This window comes from Pan paniscus, chromosome 13 (assembly GCF_029289425.2).
Source record: "Pan paniscus chromosome 13, NHGRI_mPanPan1-v2.0_pri, whole genome shotgun sequence".
Lineage (NCBI taxonomy): Eukaryota > Metazoa > Chordata > Mammalia > Primates > Hominidae > Pan > Pan paniscus.
This window is the reverse complement of record NC_073262.2, coordinates 106,236,080-106,257,473: the sequence shown is the minus strand read 5'-3', so window position 1 is coordinate 106,257,473 and position 21,394 is coordinate 106,236,080. Positions and strand designations below refer to the sequence as shown.

Here is a 21,394-nt window from a genome sequence, read left to right as displayed (position 1 = left end):
ATCCAGGAAGTAAGGCTTACAAAACATTTATCCAGACACTAGTCTTCTGGGACAAAAGTCCACAGTGCTATCCACAGGCAGGTATTGGGAGTCGGACCAGGAGGCTTCCGGGAAAACAGTCTTGTCCTTTTTTATTAAATAGACAAAAATATGAAATGTGCCTAGCTTTAGAGCTTGGCCAGTTCTCTAAGATGTTTCCTTAACTGTCTATAACTTCTTCAAAACAACATTAAGAATGAACACACACTGGGGCTGGGCGCGGTGGCTCACGCCTGTAATCCCAGCACTTTGGGAGGCCGAGGCAGGCAGATCATGAGGTCAGGAGATGGAGACCATCCTGGCCAACATGGTGAAACTCCGTCTCTACTAAAAATACAAAAATTAGCTGGGTTTGGTGGCACACACCTGTAATCCCAACTACTCGGGAGGCTGAGGCAGGAGAATAGCTTGAAGCCAGGAGGCAGAGATTGCAGTGAGCCGAGATCGTGCCACTGCACTCCAGCCTGGCAACAGAGCGAGACTTGGTCTCAAAAAAAAAAAAAAAAAAGGAATGACCACACACCACATAACCAGACCAAAAAAAAAAAAAAAAAGAGGAATTCTATTTCAGTCCACATGAACGATGAAATCAAGGAGGAATTTTACAATTACAGGTTTCCTTTGACAAAGGGGTTTTACGACTGCTTTGGCCTCAGAAGTGGGTGGTGCTTTCACTTGCAATGCCTTAAAAACTAAATGTTCACACCAGGGATAAGAAATCTGGTCACATGGAAAATCCAACTGCTGCTTCTAATGAGATGCTGTTAAAACCACATTTTAAAAATGCTTCCTAAAAGCATACAGAATGCATAAACATGAAGGTATTTGCCTGTGTCCGAAATTACAGAAGGGCTAAACAACACTGAGTTTCACTGGCCCAAAGCCAAGTGAAGCACTTCACTCTGACAGAAATTATAGTGCCGTCATTGTGTTGTAATAACCCTCTATAAAATGGAGCATTGTGTTTCTGCTGAGTCTTGAACAGAAAATGAATCAGGATCTGGCATCCTTAGAGGAATGGGGAGAAGTGTATTTTTGCTTACAGAGAAGAGGATATTCACTAAGTTCCACGAAGTAAATGTTTTGCTCATCTTTTTAAAAATTCTGCCTTTCAAAAGGAGCTATCTTTGATCCACATTTGAAAATGCTTATTATGTTCAGAAGATGTTGCCATCTTTTGCTCTATAAACTTTTAGAAAAGCACTTGCTGTTTGGTTTTGGAGTTGTGCTTTTTGTTGTTGTTGTTGTTGTTTTTGAAATGGAGTCTCACTCTGTCACCCAGGCTGGAGCACAATGGCAAAATTTCAGCTCACTGCAACCTCCGCCTCCCAGGTTCAAGCAGTTCTCCTGCCTCAGCCTCCTGAGTAGCTGGCACTGTAGGCACACGCCACCACACCCAGCTAGTTTTTTTGTATTTTTGGCAAAGATGAGGTTTCTCCATATTGCCCAGGCTGGTCTGGAATTCCTGAGCTCAAGCAATTCTCCCACCTCAGTGTCTCAAAGTGTTGGGATTACAGGCGTGAGCCACTGCACCTGGCCGTTCCCACGTTTTTAAGACTCAACTGTTACATGGAAAATAAGCTCAGGTACATATGCTCAAGTGCAGAAAGGTAAGCCTGGTAAAAACTAATAATAACCCTAGTGCAAAAAGACTCAAGTAGGCTGTCATTATGAAAAGTTGGTTGCTAGTTGGAAAAGAACAAAGGTCACTGTAGTTCAACTTTTACATTTTTATTTTTGTTTTTTTATTCCCTGGAATTGTATAATGTGGTGCTTTAGGCTAGATAGGGCCTACAGTTATTTTTTTTTTTTACCCTAACAAAACACTCTTATGGTTACTACTACCTAGCCCAATCCTACTCTTCCCCTATTTCAATACTCCAACCATTTGTTTTGAAAACGTCATAAAAATCTAATTTTTATCAACTGACATATGTTCCAAATTGATTTTACTGAGAGCCTAAGCCCCTAATCTCTATTAACTTTTAGGTTCTTTTTGCCTTCAACCCAGAAGTTGTTGTGTCCACTAGAATGGAAGGCAAGAAATAGCCAATGACATATATACATACATACATATATATATATATATTAGGATATCTGTACCTTTGAGGAAACAGCAATAGTTATAGCTATCCTTCATCAAGTATTATAGTAGGCACCTTGCTAAAGGCTTTAAAATGTGATCTCCTTTAATCCATACAACACTTTTTGAAGTAGAATCTATTATCTTCATTTTACAGAAGAGAAAATTAGGACTTAAGCAACTTGCCCAGGTTCATAGATCTAACAAATCAGAAAGCCAAGAGTGAAATCAGGCCAAATTAACATCCATTACACAATGCTGTCTCCCAAGTTCCAAGTCTGTTTACCCTGGGCAAATATTACACTTATATTTCAAAAGCAAAGGGAAAAGAGGGAAGTGGATGCTTCTAAATGCAGGAGAAGCAAATGGAAAATTTTGTGGCTATTTATTCATCCACAAAGTTTATTAAGGGACAAACACACTGTATAAGATCGTTGCAGGATTGCAGCACAGTTCCTGTCTTCAGAGAGCTAACATTAACTGGAAAGACACCTAAGAATATAAGTCAAAATTTTAAAAGTGCTCCAATAGAGGTATACCCAAAGTATTGTGTGTAGGGGCATAAAGAAAAAAGAGATTTTTTCTGACTGCTTGACAAACAGTTGGATAGACTCGTTTTGCCTTCTGATCATTACTATCACATTCATTTAACCTACTCATTAAGAACATTTGACACCTGTTTGCCAAAATTAATGCATAGTAATTCTGGATATTTGAAGACTTTCAAGTCAGTGAACTGAAAAATCTGCTTCTATACTCTCAGATATTATTAGTAGCAATGAAAGCTGGTAAAATATGTATATTACATATATACATGTATATAAATATTTATATATAAAATAAGGTTTTAGAAAGCAAGCCAATTTTGGAAAAGCAAATCAGTAACATGAATCAGACTCCTAGGAATTTATCTACTTTACTGATAAGCTCTTGGGGTAAAGTGTTAACTCAGCCCTTGCTTATTTAATAATAAACTGGAAATAACCTAATGTCCATCAGTTGGGGATTAATTAAATTCTGGCACATCCATACAATGGGTTGCTCTGCAGTTGCCAAAAAGAATTTAACACTCATTAAAGGAAAGAAAATCTCCATGGCAGATTGTTGAATAAAAGCAAACTACAAAAGAATATGATATCATTTACATTAAAAATATATATGTATACATATATACACACATACACACACATGCACATATATCGTGGATAAAATAAATGCATAGAAAGATATCAAGAAGGATGTTTTTGAACATGTCAACATTGGGAATTAGGATAACTTTATTTCTTAATACTTTTCTGTTTCTTGAATTTTATGCATCAATTTATTATTTTGGTAATCAGAAAAGAAAAACAAGAAAACCATTATTTTGGGAAGAGGAGGAAATGTAGCTCCTTTTAGAGTTAAATATTATAAAATTATATGTTCCAGAAATAATATTTCAAAATGTATTTCTATTGAAGTAGTAGTAACTCACTTTGAACAAAACCTTTTATTCATCAGATAATAGATTTGAATTTACTTTGTGGATCTGTCATAATCAGAAAATCATAACCATGTTGATAGAGGCAGGAGGCAGAAAAACACCTAGGCAGATGGGGCAGGCCCCCGGTGAAACCGCACCTTCAAGCCAAAAACAGCCTGAAGCCTGAAAGACCAGGCTGCTGGTTCCAGATGAAACTGATGACCCAGAGTGAGAATTTCTATTCCTGTTTGCCCACACTTTCCCAATTCGTTCTTTCCAAATAATGCCTTTTAATCAATTGAATGTTACCTTTTCCAATACTACCTATGGCCCGCCCCTCTCCCATCCTGTGCCAATAAAAACACCAGACTGAGCCACACTAAGAGAGACCACCGACTTTGGGTGACGGAACCACCCTTGCAGCTCCCCTCCCTGAGAGCGATTTCGTCACTTAATAAAACTCTTCTCCACCCTTCTTACCAGTTGATTGTCAGTCTGATCTCATTCTTCTTGGACACAGGACAAGAACTTGGGACCCCAGTGAACACCAGCACGAAGAAGGCAGTAACAGTGTAGCCCCCCACACCCCCACCAGCACCCTGTGGCCGCCCCCACATGACAGGAAGCAGTGGTGGAGCAGGCCAGGCCCAGAACCGTGGACCCGGTTCATCTGGCTGCAGACTGCAGGACTACAAGAGCTGTTAGCATGCCATAACACCCTCTCTGGGGCTTTGGGATTGCGGCCTTCCTTGTTTGGGCACCACCATGTTCCCCTCATCAGGACACTGGACTCCACCACAGGAGTTTGCTTGCAAAACACCTGGTCCAGCCGCAATCCCTGCACAGAGCCCACTCTTGTGTCGGCACTTGGAGCAGCTGGCCAGGCCTGCACTCGCTTGCTCACACACCCTCCTCCCACCAGGGGCTGAGTGCACAGTTGCAGTGACCACGGGATCCATGCTGGAGTACAAGCCAGGTACAGCCCGGTTGGCTGAGTGGGCGGGGCACCGCTTGTTGCCAGCCCAGGCCTAGCAAGGCCCAGGCAGGGGCATGGCTGGCTAGAGGTCTCCAGGTGGCAAAGTGGCTGAGAAAAATCTTGCGTCAATGTCAAATCTTATGAACATGAAGTTGGACTTGACTATCTTGCTTAATGTAGAGAAACAGTCAAAAAGAGCCAAAAGTTCCATGTAGTATAAGAAGTATGTTCCAGCAGAGAAAATCATAGGTCTATTCTTTTTGAGTCTACTCCAGAGGCAACAAGGAATATCGCTAACTTTAGGGGCCTTTCTAAGATGATACTGCTAATTTGTAACCTGGCTTCAGGCCAAAGAGCCCAAGTAGCTGGAAGAAATATGCTATACTTTTGTTCTCCTTTTCTTCTTTCTTTACCAGTGATTCTATGTTTACAAATTAAATAACAAGAGAATTCAAAAAGCATTCCCAACTTTGCATGCATTATAATACACACCTCCAAAACCACTTCCACTAAGGAAGTAGGAATTATGGACTCATTTAATCAATAATATAAAGAAACATCATTTTCTTTCTTTTTTTTGAGACAGAGTCTCGCTCTGTCGCCCAGGCTGGAGTGCAGTAGCGCGATCTCGGCTCACTGCAAGCTCCGCCTCCTGGGTTCACGCCATTCTCCTGCCTCAGCCTCCCGAGTGGCTGGGACTACAGGCGCACATCACCACGCCCGGCTAATTTTTTCTAATTTTTAGTAGAGACGGGGTTTCACCGTGTTAGACAGGATGGTCTCGATCTCCTGACCTCGTGATCTGCCCGCCTTGGCCTCCCAAAGTGCTGGGATTACAGGCGTGAGCCACTGCGCCCAGCCAAGAAACATCATTTTCTTTAGGTTATATGAGTCAGATTGCTGACTGATGAAAGGAACCAATTTGCACAAAGATCCCTACACTTTTTTTTTCCTCTGCAAAATTAGGCCTCTTCCATGGCTAACATTCTAAGATTCTATTATTTACAGTTCTAGAAAATGTGCTACTGAGGGCATAGTTCTCAATAGATGATATTTCAGAATAGAACTTATTCCAATTATGGGGATACACTGGTTATATTAGGAGTATGTGTTTTTGTTGCATTCTTATCATTACTGAAAAAGAATAATTATCAATTTATAAAAAATAATCAAGTGGATTTGATGTAAACAATCTCATGCCAAATGCTGAGATTTAATGAAAACATATGTAACTCAGTAGTGAGAAGTAGAAAAAAAATTTATGGCGGAGAAGAATGAAGGAAAAAATGTTTTTAAAAATGAAAAGTGTAGAAAGAGGAACTTTTTTTTTTTTTTTTGAGGCAAGTCTCACACTGTCACCCAGGCTGGAGTCCAGTGGCACAATTCGGATCACTGCAACCTCTGCCTCCCGGGTTCAAGCGATTCTCCTGCCTCAGCCTCCCAAATAGCTGAGATTACAAGCGTCCGCCACCATGCCTGGGTCATTGTGTATTTTTAGAAGAGACAGAGTTTCACTGTGTTGGTCAGGCTGGTGTCGAACTCCTGACCTTGTGATCCGCCCTACTCGGCCTCCCAAAGGGCTGGAAGGCACTACTGGTGTGAGCCACCACACTCGGCCCTTAATTATTATTTTTTATGAATTAAACTGAGAAGTAGCCAGAAAAGGGAAAAACAGTCTCTATAACCAAAATGATATAGAGGTTTCTGCAATTCATACTTCAGTATTAATTTCCTAAATTGCCCCCAGATACTCCTTGGTCAGTTTGAACAATTCTTACCACCTTTCAAATAAGTGATATATCATCCACAACTTCCAAAATAAGTAAAGTCCTTAACTCTCATACACACATGTGAGGCTAAAAACCAAATCATTTTCCATGAGAGCATACAATTTTCATGTTGCCCTAGGGCCAAAATGATAAGAATGTTCTCAGGCTCTCAAATAGTTTAAGGTCGCCCTTTTATGAATGTTAAATGTTTAATTCTTTTTTTTTTTTTTTTTTTTTTTTTTTTGAGACAGAGTCTCGCTTTTGTTGCCCAGGCTGGAGGGCAATGGCACGATCTCGGCTCACCGCAACCTCCGCCTCCCGGGTTCAAGCAATTCTTCTGCCTCATCCTCCCAAGTAGCTGATATTACAGGCATGCACCACCAACGCCTGGTTAATTTTTTGTATTTTTAGTAGAGACGGGGTTTCTCCATGTTGGTCAGGCTGGTCTCAAACTCCCTAACTCAGGTGATCCACCCGTCTCGGCCTCCCAAAGTGCTGGGATTACAGGCGTGAGCCACTGTGCCCGGCCCAAATGTTTGATTCTTTGACAGTAGGAAATTTCTAGAAATTTCTCCAACAGTAAATCCTCACTTAAAGTATTTTCATCCAGGATCTAAAAAAGAATAACATTATTGGACATTCTGAAAATTAAATGGAGAGGAAGTCGGTTGTTGCACAAAAGTGCAGTGTGGAGCTGGGCATGGTGGCACGCCCTGTAGTCCCAGCTATTCAAGAGGCTCACACAGAAGGATCACTTCAGCCCGGGAGTTCAAGACCAGCCTGAGCAACATAGTGGGACCCCATCTTTTTCAAAAACTACATTTTAACGAAGTGTGGTGGGCTAGGAGACCAGTGGATTTGACATGATCTTGGGCAATTCACTCAGCCTCTGAGCTCTACTTTCTTAAACTTTTAACAGCCTCTTTTCAGAATTACGTTCAGAATAGAGTTGGAATGATCTTAGTTCAATGCCTGACCCTGTTATTTACCAAGTGTGTGTGAATTTGAGCAAACTTACCCTTTTTTTTTTTTTTGAGACGGAGTCTCACTGTGTCGCCCAGGCTGGAGTGCAGTGGCGCCATCTCAGCTCACTGCAAGCTCTGCCTCCCGGGTTCACAAGATTCTCCTGCCTCAGCCTCCCGAGTAGCTGGTACTACAGGCGCCCGCCACCAAGCCCGGCTAATTTTTTGTATTTTCAGTAGAGACGGGTTTTCACCGTGTTAGCCAGGATGGTCTCGATCTCCTTGAGAGGTGACAGCATGCTGGTAGTCCTCACAGCCCTTGTTCACTCTCGGCGCCTCCTCTGCCTGGGCTCCCAATTTGGCGGCACTTGAGGAGCGGCTCCTTCAGCCCGCCGCTGCACTGTTGGAGCCCCTTTCTGGGCTGGCCGAGGCCAGAGCCGGCTCCCTCAGCTTGCGGGGAGGTGTGGAGGGAGAGGCGCGGGCGGGAACCGGGCTGCGCACGGTACTTGCCGGCCGGCGCGAGTTCCGGGTGGGTGTGGGCTCCGCGGGCCCCGCACTCGGAGCGGTCGGCCGGCACCGCCGCCCCGGCAGTGAGAGGCTTAGCACTTGGGCCAGCAGGTGCTGTGCTCAATTTCTCGCCGGGCCTTAGCTGCCTTCCCGCGGGGCAGGGCTCGGGACATGCAGCCCGCCAAGCCTGAGCCTCCCCCGCGCCCCCTCCGTGGGATCCTGTGTGGCCCGAGCCTCCCCGACGAGCGCCGCCCCCTGCTCCACGGCGCCCAGTCCCATCGACCACCCAAGGGCTGAGGAGTGCGGGCACACTGCAGCACTGGAGTGGCAGGCAGCTCCACCTGCGCCCTGGTGCGGGATCCACTGGGTGAAGCCAGCTGGGCTCCTGAGTCCAGTGGGGACTTGGAGAACCTTTATGTCTAGCTCAGGGATTGTAAATACACCAATCGGCACTCTGTATCTAGCTCAAGGTTTGTAAACACACCAATCAGCACCCTGTGTCTAGCTCAGAGTTTGTGAATGCACCAAATGGACACTCTGTATCTAGCTACTCTGGTGGGGACTTGGAGAACTTTTATGTATAGCTAAGGGATTGTAAATACACCAGTCAGCCCCCTGTGTCTAGCTCAGGGTTTGAATGCACCAATCGACACTCTGTATCTAGCTACTCTGGTAGGGACTTGGAGAACCTTTGTGTCCACACTCTGTATCTAGCTAACCTAGTGGGGACGTGGAGAACCTTTGTGTCTAGCTCAGGGATTGTAAACTGCACCAATCAGCACCCTGTCAAAACAGACCACTTGGCTCTCTGTAAAATGGACCAATCAGCAGGATGTGGGTGGGGCCAGATAAGAGAATAAAAGCAGGCTGCCCGAGTTAGCAGTGGCAACCCGCTGGGGTCCTCTTCCACCTTGTGGAAGCTTTGTTCTTTCACTCTTTGCAATAAATCCTGCTGCCGCTCACTCTTTGGGTCCACACTGCCTTTATGAGCTGTAACACTCGTCGCGAAGGTCTGCAGCTTCACTCCTGAAGCCAGCGAGACCACAGACCCACTGGGAGGAACGAACAACTCCAGACGCGCCGCCTTAAGAGCTGTAACACTCACCACAAAGGTCCGCAGCTTGACTCCTGAGCCAGCGAGAGCACAAACCCACCAGAAAGAAGAAACTCCGAACACATCCAAACATCAGAAGGAACAAACTCCGGACACGCCGCCTTTAAGAACTGTAACACTCACCGCGAGGGTCCACGGCTTCATTCTTGAAGTCAGTGAGACCAAGAACCCACCAATTCCGGACACATCCTGAACTCCTGATCCGCCCACTTCAGCCTCCCAAAGTGCTGGGATTACAGGTGTGAGCCAACGCGCCTGGCCACCCTTTTTATATTTTCTGGTCTACAAAAATGGAATATGAATATCCACTCCTTCAAACTATGAAACTACTACAAGAAAAAATCAGAAAAATTTCCAGGACATTGGTCTGGGCAAAAATTCCTTGAGCAAAACCCCATAAAAGCACAGGCAACCAAAGCAAAAAATGGACAAACGGGATCACATCAAGGTAAAAAGCTTCTGCACAGCAAAGGAAACAATGAACAGTGAAGAGACAACCCACAGAATGGGAGAAAATATTTGCAAACTACCCATCCGACAAGGGATTAATAACCCATATATATAAGAAGCTGAAACAACTCTATAGGAAAAAATCTAATCCAATCAAAAATAGGCAAAATATTTGAACAGACATTTTTCAAAAGAAGACATATAAATGGCAAACAGGAACAGGAAAAGGTGCAACAACACTGATCATCAGAGAAATGCAAATCAAAACTACAAGGAGATATAGCACCCCAGTTAAAATGGCTTATATACAAAAGACAGGCGGTAACAAATGCTGGTGAGGACGTGGAGAAAACGGAGCCCTCATACACTGTGTACAACCACTATGGAGAAAAGTTTGGAGGTTTCTCAAAAAACTAAAAATTGAGCTACCATATGATCCAGCAATCCCAGTGCTGAATATATACCCAAAAGAAAGGAAATCGGGGCCAAGCGCGGTGGCTCACGCCTGTAATCCCAACACTTTGGGAGCCCGAGGCGGGCAGATCACGAGGTCAGGAGATCGAGACCATCCTGGCTAACACGGTGAAACCCCATCTCTACTAAAAATACAAAAAATTAGCCAGGCGTGGCGTGGTGGCGGGTGCTGGGACTCCCGAGTAGTCCCAGCTACTCGGGAGGCTGACGCAGGAGAATGGCATGAACCCAGGAGGTGGAGCTTGCAGTGAGCTGAAATCGTGTCACTGTACTCCAGCCTGGGAGACAGAGTGAGACTCCTTCTCAAAAAAAAAAAAAAAAAAAAAAAAAAAAGGAAATCGGTATATCAAAGAGATATCTGTTTGTTGCAGCACTGTTCACAATAGCCAAGATTTAGAAATAACCTAAGTGTCCATTAACAGATGAATGGATAAAGAAAATGTGGTACTCATATACAATGGAATACTATTCAGCCATAAAAAAAAATGAGAGCCATTCATTTGCAACAACAAGGATGGAACCAGAGGTCATTATGTTAAGTGAAATAAGCCAGGCACAGAAAGACAAACATTGCATGTTCTCACTTATTTGTGGGATGGAAAAATCAAAACAATTGAACTCATGAATACACAGAGTAGAAGGATGGTTACCAGAGGCTGGGGTTGGGTGGGGAAGTGGGGAGCTGAGGGGAGGTGGGGATGGTTAACGGATACCAAAAAATAGTTAGAAAGAATGAATGGTCCTACTATTTGATAGCACAACACGACAACTATAGTCAATAATAACTTAATTGTACATTTTAAAATAACTTAAAGAGTATAATTGGATTGCTTGTAACTCAAGGGATAAATGCTTGAGAGGATGGATACCCAATTTACTCTGATGTGCTTATTTCACATTCCATGCCTATATCAAAACATCTCTGGTACTCCACAAATACATTCACCTACTATGTACCCACAAAAATTAAAAATTAAAAGAAAATGGTTGGGCACAGTGGCTCACACTTGTAATTCCAGCGCTTTGGGAGGCCGAGGTGGGCAGATAACTTTAGCTCAGGTGTTCAAGACCAACCTGGGCAACATGGTGAAACCCTATCTCTACCAAAAATGTAAAAATTAACTGGGTGTGGTCAAGCACTCCTGTAGTTCCAGCTACTTGGGAGGCTAGGGTGGGAGGATCGCTTGAGCCCAGGAGGTTGAGGCTGCAGTGAGCCATGATCCCACCACTGCACTCCAGCCTAGGCGACAGAGTGAGATCCTGTCGCCAAAAAAAAGAATACCCACTCCACAGAGTTGTTGATAATTATATAAGAAATTATATAATACACAGATAGAAAGTGCTTAATAAATGTTAGCTCCCTTCCTCCCCACCTCTCCTTTTCTGCATCCCTGTCCTATTTCTTTAGAAATGAAATTTAACACTTTATAATACCTTTAAAATATGATGATTTTAGTTCACTTTAAAAACTTTTGTATTGAGGTATAATTTACATACAATAAAGTATGTAAAGTATAAAAATGACAATTTTATATATGTGTATACACCTATATAATCACTACTCAGAGCCAAATATAGAACATTTATTTATAGCATCCTCCCAGATATTCCTGCACGCCACATCCGACCAATACCCCTCCAAAGGTAATCATTATTCTGCCTTCACCATTATTACTAAAGTATTTTTAAATTATGTCAAAAATAAATGACAGTATATCTATACTAAGGAATAAAAAAGCACTAGTTAAAACAAAGGAAGTAGAGCTATACATGCCAACATGGAAATATCCCAAGATATATTGTTCTGTATTACTAAGGTAATTGAAAATTAATAACAGAAATGCTAATGGAAAGAGGTAGATGGAAAGGAGAACAGAAATATGATGGGTAAAGCTCTTTTAGTCTTTTTGAAATCTTCATTAAGCCTGGGCGAGGTGGCTCACACCTGTAATCCCAGCACTTTGGGAGGCCTAGGCTAGTGGATCACTTGAGGTCAGGAGCTGGGGACCAGCCTGGCCAACATGGTGAAACCTTGTCTCTACTAAAAAAAAGAAAAACAACAACAAAAAAAACAAAAAAAAAATAGCTGGGTGTGGTGGTGCATGCCTGTAGTCCCACCTACTTGGGAGGCTGGGGCGGGAGAACTGCTTGAACCCAGGAGGCGGAGGTTGAGTGAGCCAAGATCACACCACTGCACTCCAGCCTGGGGGACAGAGTAAGACTCTGTCTTGGTCAGGCGGGGTGGCTCATGCCTGTAATCCCAGCACTTTGTAAGGCTGAGGCAGGCAGATCACAAGGTCAGGAGTTCGAGACCAGCCTGACCAACATAGTGAAACCCCATCTCTACTAAAAATACAAAAATTAGCCAGGTGTGGTGGCACGTGCCTGTAGTCCCAGCTACTTGGGAGGCTGAGGCAGGAGAATTGCTTGAACCTGGGAGACGGAGGTTGCAGTGAGCCAAGACCACACCACTGCACTCCAGCCTGGGTGACAGAGTAAGACTTCGTCTCAAAAAAAAAAAAAAAAAAAAAAAAAAATCCTTACTAAGCATGCCCTCACTTTGTGGCAGAAGTATCCAAACTGAATTCAGTCACCTAAATTGGAAGCATAGCAGGAATCATTGAGAGACCACATATTTACAGAAACAAATGTACTCCTCTCCCTCTAACTTGGACACCACCACATCCTGAGCTGAAACTCTTCATAATCCTTGCAGGGCCACACCTTTTCTATCGCCAGCCAAAGGGCCAAAATGAAAGACAGAGAGGCCTGCGGGTTCAGATCATTGCAGCCTTGCTGTGCAACAATATAGATGCCAGCGCTGGGGTTTATCCGACTCTTCCCAAAAGTCACAACCAAATATAGTTTCTCCTGAGATGTAGTGAATAAGCCTGGCCTAAAAGATTGTGGTGGTCAAAATCAACCTAATAGGGCAAGGCCTTACCTAGAAAGTTCTGAACCAATCTAATTTGCATCTAAACCTTCAAACTAACTTTTTGTTAATATCTGGATTTAAATAGTAAACAACTAAATGAGTTCAAATGAAGAGGAAACAACAGGTTTATTTTTCAAACTTATGCAAATGGTATCTGAAACCACCTTCACACTCCCTTTGCAAGTCAATGTGAATGAATGGGTGGGCACACAGTAGTTGCACTTAAATCCGTTTTCTTTTTCAATTGCCAGCACGAGGCTCGAGAGCCTCCTTGTTAACAATTCTCACAGCCCAAACCCTTCTCCAGTGCAATGTAAGCTTCTTTCCTCTTGTCCTGTTGTTTGTGGAGATGAGAAACAACCAATGTTTTTCTGTTAATGACCCTTCAAATCAGTTGGACCTTTCTTCTCTAAGTTAACTAACCCTACAGCTTTCTGGCCTTTCCTCATAGCCTTTATTTTCCAAGCCTTAATTACATTTTTGCTCTTCTCTGGAGCTCTGCCAGTTCCCCACATCCTCCTTAAAGGGGAGACACAAAGTAGCCACAGTTGAGGTCAGACCAGTGCTGGGAAAAGCTGAGAAGCCACTTCCTGCCCTTTGACTTTTATGCATCCCACTATCTTACTGACTTTATAAATAAACAGCACTCATTGAACTAATTCTAGCAGGGCTGTCATTCAAGCTGAAGCCCACCTTTCCCATCTTGCATCTCAGCATTTTGATTTCGTCCCGTAAACTTTTTGTGCTTACCCCTTTTGAGCTTTTCTAATTCAAAATGTCTCACCCAATGAATTGTCTGAGCCACTTTACATGTGATCCCTCCTTTCTCTACTTCCTCACAAAAACTTTTGTAAATTCAGGAAGTGCCTTTCCAGAAGCCAAGCCAGTGATCAAAATCTACTAAGATTTCCTCTCTCCCCGACACCATCCCCAAGGCAAGTACTGCTGACACTGTGGTAATAAAAACTACCGTTTATTATGCCAGGAAGTGTGGCATACATTATTTCATTCATTCCTCACAACAACCAACCTTATTACTCCTATTTTATTGAACAATTTGAGGTTAGCTAGATTAGGTAATTTGCTGTAGCCACAGAGCAAGCAAGTGCTGGATTCAAATATGAGCCTCTCTGCCCCTGAACTCACTGTGCCACAATGTCGCAAAATCAGTGCTCACTGGCATTTGGATGTAATCCACCAGGCAAATGTGACTCCACTTGTAAAGTCTATGCTCTCTCTTTTGGAGCTGGGACATCTTTCTCCTGACCTTGAGTGTCAAAACTCCAGGTTCTCTGGGCTTTTGGACTCTAGGACTTGCACCAGCCACCTCCTAGGCACTTGGGCCTTCAACCTCAGACTGAGTTATATATAATCCAAGGCTTCAGACTTGGATTAAGTCATGCTATTGGCTTCCCTGGTTCTCCAGCTTGCAAATGGTCTATCATTGGACTTGTAATGGAGCCAAGTTCCCCTACTAAATCCCTTATCCTATCTCTCTCTTTCTCTTTCTGTCTATATATATACAAATTATATATACTATACAACTGATTATATATAATATTTAAAAATCAGGTTTTGGCGGAGACGGGGTTTCGCTATGTTGGCCAGGCCGGTCTCCAGCCCCTAACCGCGAGTGATCCGCCCGCCTCGGCCTCCCAAGGTGCCGGGATTGCAGACGGAGTCTTGTTCACTCAGTGCTCAATGGTGCCCAGGCTGGAGTGCAGTGGCGTGATCTCGGCTCGCTACAACCTCCACCTCCCAGCCACCTGCCTTGGCCTCCCAAAGTGCCGAGATTGCAGCCTCTGCCCGGCCGCCACCCCGTCTGGGAAGTGAGGAGTGTCTCTGCCTGGCCACCCATTGTCTGGGATGTGAGGAGCCCCTCTGCCCGGCTGTCCAGTCTGGAAAGTGAGGAGCGTCTCCGCGCGGCCGCCATCCCATCTAGGAAGTGAGGAGCGCCTCTTCCCGGCCGCCATCACATCTAGGAAGTGAGGAGCGTCTCTGCCCGGCCGCCCATCGTCTGAGATGTGGGGAGAGCCTCTGCCCCGCCGCCCCATCTGGGATGTGAGGAGCGCCTCTGCCCAGCCGCGACCCCGTCTGGGAGGTGAGGAGCGTCTCTGCCCGGCCGCCCCATCTGAGAAGTGAGGAGACCCTCTGCCTGGCAACCACCCCGTCTGAGAAGTGAGGAGCCCCTCCGCCCGGCAGCCGCCCCGTCTGAGAAGTGAGGAGCCTCTCCACCCGGCAGCCACCCCATCTGGGAAGTGAGGAGCGTCTCCGCCCGGCAGCCACCCCGTCCGGGAGGGAGGTGGGGGGGTCAGCCCCCCGCCCGGCCAGCCGCCCTGTCTGGGAGGTGAGGGGCCCCTCTGCCCGGCCGCCCTTACTGGGAAGTGAGGAGCCCCTCTGCCCGGCCAGCCGCCCCGTCCAGGAGGGAGGTGGGGGGGTCAGCCCCCCGCCCGGCCAGCCGCCCCGTCTGGGAGGGGGGTAGGGGGGTCAGCCCCCCGCCCGGCCAGCCGCCCCATCCGGGAGGTGAGGGGTGCCTCTGCCCGGCTGCCCCTACTGGGAAGTGAAGAGCCCCTCTGCCCGGCCAGCCACCCCGTCCGGGAGGGAGGTGGGGGGGTCAGCCCCCCGCCCGGCCAGCCGCCCCGTCCGGGAGGGGGGTGGGGGGGTCAGCCCCCCGCCCGGCCAGCCGCCCCGTCTGGGAGGTGAGGGGCCCCTCTGCCCGGCCGCCCTTACTGGGAAGTGAGGAGCCCCTCTGCCCGGCCACCACCCCGTCTGGGAGGTGTGCCCAACAGCTCATTGAGAATGGGCCAGGATGACAATGGCGGCTTTGTGGAATAGAAAGGCGGGAAAGGTGGGGAAAACATTGAGAAATCGGATGGTTGCCGTGTCTGTGTAGAAAGAAGTAGACGTGGGAGACTTTTCATTTTGTTCTGTACTAAGAAAAATTCTTCTGCCTTGGAAAAAAATAAATAAATAAAAATAAAAATAAAAATCATATATATTATAACATTTTTATAGAAATTATATTTTAATATATAATTATATAATTTTTATATTTATATATAATCAGTTATGTATAAAATATATAATATATAAATATAGGCCAGACACGGTGGCTCACAACTGTAATCCCAGAACTTTAAGAGGCCGAGGCGGGTGGATCACGAGGTCAGGAGTTTGAGACCAGCCTGGCAAACATGGTGAAACTCTGTCTCTACTAAAAATACAAAAATTAGCCAAGCGTGGTGGCATGCGTCTGTGGTCCCAGCTACTCGGAAGGCTGAGGCAGGAGAAGTGCTGAACCTAGGAGACAGAGGTTGCAGTGAGCTGAGATCAGGCCACTGCACTCCAGCCTGTGCAACAGAGCAAGACTCCATCTCAAATAAATAAATAAATAAATAAAATATATTTATAATATACTTATAATACTTATAAACACTCATAAATATACTTATAAGTATATATTTATAATATAATATAGCATTTTGTGTCTGCTTCCTGTGGGACGCAGTGGTAACCATTTGGTTGGGAACGTGAGTGATTTTTTGCCTTGTTTCTCTTGCTTCTTTTCTCCTCCCTTTTATTTTGTTGGTAGAGCGCAGTTATGGGGCAAGAAGAAGAAGCAGCTGAAGCCGTGGTGCTGGTATTATAATAGAGATTTTGGTGATGAGAAGATCCTTATACAGCACCAAAAAGCAAAGCATTTTAAATGTCATATATGTCACAAGAAATTGTATCCAGGACCTGGCTTAGCTATTCATTGCACGCAGGTGCATAAATAATAGATGCTGTACCAAGTGCAATACCTGGAATAACAGACATAGAATTGGAAATATGTGGTATGGAAGGTATTCCAGAAAAAGACATGGATGAAGGACGACAAGTTCTTGAACAGAAAACACAAGAAAGTCAAAAAAAGAAGGAACAAGATGATTCTGATGAATACGGTGACGACGACTCTGCAGGCTCAACTTCATTTCACCCACAACCTGTTCAACTTCAACAAGGTTATATTCCTCCAGTGGCACAGCCAGGACTGCCGCCAGTACCAGGAGCACCAGGAATGCCTCTAGGCATAGCTCCATTAATGCCAGGTGTTCCTCCTCTGATGCCAGGAATGCCACCAGTTATGCCAGCCATGCCACCTGGATTGCATCATCAAAGAAATGCACCCAGTCATTTTGCGGTGAAAACGTAATGATGCCAATGGGTGGAATATACCGCCTGGACCAGGAATACACCACCTGGACCAGGAATACACCACCTGGACCAGGAATACCACCTCTGATGCCTGGAATGTCACCAGGTATCCCCTCCACTCCCCGACCCCCATTCCACATCCTAGAATTCCTCCAGTGACCCAAACACAGGCTGTTTCAGCGCCAGGTATTCTTAACAGACCACCTGCACCAACAGCAACTGTACCTGCTCCACAGCCTCCAGTTACCAAGCCTCTTTTCTCCAGTGCTGGACAGGCTCAGGCAGCTGTCCAAGGACCTGTTGGTACAGATTTCAAACCCTTAAATAGTACCCCTGAAGCAACTGCGGCATCCCCAAAGCCTATATTCTCTGCTTATACACAGTCTGCAGATTCAACCACTAGTACAACAAATAGTACTGCAGCTAAACCAGCAGCTTCAATAACAAGTAAGCCTGCTACACTTGTAACAACCAATGCAACCAGTAAGTTGATCCATCCAGATGAGGGTATATATCTGGAAGAGAGAAGGGCACAGTTACCTAGAGATCAACATAATCTTCCTCTGCAAGGAGAGGCCCCCATCGGTAATCCACCAGTTGGACCAATTGGAGGTATGACGCCACCATAGCCAGGCATCCCACAGCAACAAGGAGTGAGACCCCCAGTGCCGCCTCATGGTCAATATGGTGGTCATCATCAAGCCATGCCAGCATACCTTCCTGGTGCTATCCCCCCATATGGGCAGGGACCGCCAACAGTGCCCCCTTACCAGAGTGGGCCTCCTCGACCTCCAATGGGAATGAGACCTCCTGTAATGCTGCAAGGTGGCCAGTACCGATCTTACCTCATCCAGTCTAATAGGTTTGGAGATTAAACCTTTTCTCAACTTGTGCTGTTTATTTATTTATTATTATTATTATTTTTTTTTTTTTTGAGATGGAGTCTCGCTCTGTTGCCCAGGCTGGAGTGCAGTGGCGCGATCTTGGCTCACTGCAAGCTCCGCCTCCCAAGTTCACGCCATTCTCCTGCCTCAGCCTCCCGAGTAGCTGGGACCACAGGCGCCCGCCACCACACCCAGCTAATTTTTTGTATATTTAGTAGAGATGGGGTTTCACCGTGTTAGCCAGGATGGTCTTGATCTCCTGACCTCGTGATCCGCCCACCTCGGCCTACCAAAGTGCTGGGATTACAGGCGTGAGCCACCGCGCCCGGCCTAACTTGTGCTGTTTATATAGCCAAGCTTCCATCAATAAGGCTTCATTGTGACTTTAACAAATATTATCTTCCCACATACCAGGAACTATTGGACGTTGATTTTACATGGGAAAAATTATGTGGAATAATAAAGCAGGAGCTTTTCCTGAAGTTGCAATTTATACTGTGTGGCTTCATTTTCATGTTTCATCTAGGTTTGTAGAAGTGAAGTATAGTAAATTTGGTTCATTAAATTGTGAAGGTGCTGGAATAACATGAACATATCACTTTAATAAAGGCAAGTTCTGTAAGCTTACATTGCTCTTTTGTAAAGTTATGCCTTCACAGCCTTTCAGATGCTGTTGGACTTCAAGTCCCCAATCTAGCTTGGTGAGGGGTGTAACTGTTTCCAAGTACTTGTACATTGGAAGTCTGAATGTGTAACAATATTTACTGTATTTAGAGTTCCTCATGTTGCAGGTTTTAAGAAATCTGACCCACCAATGTCATGTGACTTTTCTGTACCGGTAAACTTCATTGCAATAAAATGAGAGAAAAATGTATGCCTTTTTATTCATAACCCAGCTGTGGACCACGGCCTGAAAGGTTTGTACAGATGCATGCCACAGTAGATGTCCACATAATAAAATTCATAGTTACCAAGGCAAAATATATATATATAATACAAATATGTTATATATAATAATATATAGAGGCATTATATATAATTAAAGACATTTTATAATCATATATATATATATATATACATACATACACACACACACACACACACACATATAATTGATTCTATCTCTCTGGAGAACCCTGACTAAAACAGATTCTGGTTTAACCCTAAAATGAACAACAATCATGCATTCCTAACAAACACAAGAAAAAGAAAAAGAAAAGAAAAGAGTGAAAGTAAAAGAGAGGGAGAAGAGAGAGGTTAAGACAGACAGGAAAGGAATGGTTGAAAGTCATCAAAATCTGTTTCAGGTGACCCTCTCTGTAAGGCTGTCCAGAACTCTGTTCTTCTTGATCATAGAAGTAATAATATGGGACAGAAATAAATTGTTTATGGTCCTGACAGAGTGTAGATAGAATGCATCTCTAGATTCTCCTGGACACAGACAAAGAGTTACCCAACAGTGGACAAGAGTAACACGGCCAGATAAAAGATTCCCTAATGAGACATATTTGTTTAATCAGTTGCTTCAACAGTTTTTTTGCTTTTGTTTTTGATTTTTTGAGACCGAGTCCTGCTCTGTCACCCAGGCTGGAGTGCAGTGGCATGATCTCGGTTTACTGCAACCTCCGCCTCCCCGGTTCAAACGATTCTGCTACCTCAGCCTCCTGAGTAGCTGGGATTACAAGCACCTGCCACCAAATCCAGCTAATTTTTGTATTTTTTTAATAGAGATGGGGTTTCACCCTGTTGACCAGGCTGGTATCCAACTCCTGACCTCAGGTGATCCACCTGCCTCGGCCTCCCAAAGTTCTGGGATTACAGGCATGAGCCAACACGCCCAGCTGTTTCAACCATTATTTATCATATAAAGTCTGTTACAGGTTTATCAAAAAATGAATGTTATGAAAATGAAATAGAAATGTGGGGGAGGAGGGAACTGGAAAGTAATTTGTCCACATGTTAATAGAGAGCTGTGTGTGTGTAAGCCCCTCAGGATGACAGCTGAGCACAGTACTGCAGCTGGAGGTATCATGGGGATGGGAAGGTGGTGAGGGGCTCTTTCATACATTATCATTGAGTCTTTTATTACAAGATGTTTGTATACAACATGGGTCTAAAATTTTTAAGAAACAGATTGTTTTTAAGATTTCATCAGCCCAAAAACCATTTTAATGAATTTTATTGTTTAAATGGAAAAAAAGCCCTCAATTCTGAAGGTAAAAAATTAAGGAAAATACAGTAAAATAACATAAAGTAAAATTTAATAAGAAATGTGGATTTGGGGAAGGTTGACTTTTAAAAATTGATTCTCTGAAATCAATTTTTAAAACTCCTAAGAAGAAACAGAATTCTTAGTTCTCGATCAATATCAGTTCTACAAACCCAATATTATTAGAAGAGTGACCTAAATGTTAAACTTTTCCTCAAGGATTTGATGAACTTTCTCTACTGTTAAAAAAAAAAAAAAAAAAAAAAGTCCTACTTTTTAATACCAATTCTGACTAAAATGAGACCCATACTAAATCAAACAGGGATTACTTAAAATTTTTTAAACTAGTTTCATGAGTTTAATATCCTTGATGTTGGCCAGGCACGGTGGCTCATGCCTGTAGTCCCAGCACTTTAGGAGGCTGAGGCAGGTGGATCACTTGAGGTCAGGAGTTAGAGACCAGCCTGGCCAATATGGTGAAACCCCATCTCTACTAAAAATACAAAAATCAGCCAGCCATTGTGGCACACGCCTGTAATCCCAGCTGCTCAGGAGGCTGAGGCAGGAGAATCACTTGAACCCGGGAGGTGGAGGTTGTAGTGAGCTGAGATCGCACCATTGCACTCCAGCCTGGGCATTGCAGTGAGACTCCGTCTAAAAAAAAAAATCATCCTTGACATTACAGATCTCAGTAACATACTTTTATAGAAAATTGACAAGTCTACCAATGCGTATTTAAATGTTGACAACTAGAGAACTGCATGTGCACCCACTCTGATTTAGATGTTTATCTTATGAAATAAAGACATTTGTTTAACTTTCCAAACAAAATTATTTCATGATTTCTCAATAGTCCTTCTACGGTTGCTTGCCTCTGTAATCTGCTTACTTGCAAAAATAAATCTATTTCAATCACTGCCTGGCCGAAGTTTAAACTTAAAAAAAGACTCAACAATTAATCAATAGGTTGATGTGCTGATGCAGTAGAATGTAGCTAGGCCTGACCTCTGACTAGTGCAGAGGTCATCCTGCTAAAACAGTAAACAAAGTATTGTTGATATAACTCAGCACAGAGAATGCAACCTAGCAATAAAACCTCACCACATGGATTTAGTTATGTGCACAACCTCAATAAATGTTTTGCTGAAATTGGTGTCAAATCAAATACGTGTGTGTTAAGCTCCTCCATTGTATGAGATGACGACAATAATTTATAAATAGTTTAGGTCTACAATTAAAGTATTCTCTGTTTTCCTACAATAGAATTCCTCTAACACTGCAGCATTATTAGGAAGTATAAAAAGAGTAAACATATTTTAGAGTCCTAGCCAAA

General features: G+C 44.1%; 1 pseudogene; it reads left to right on the top strand.

Annotated features, from left to right (window-relative positions):
- Positions 1-615: 615 nt before the first annotated feature.
- Positions 616-18,441, top strand: LOC100986121 (BUB3-interacting and GLEBS motif-containing protein ZNF207-like; annotated as a pseudogene).
- The last annotated feature ends 2,953 nt before the right edge of the window (positions 18,442-21,394 follow it).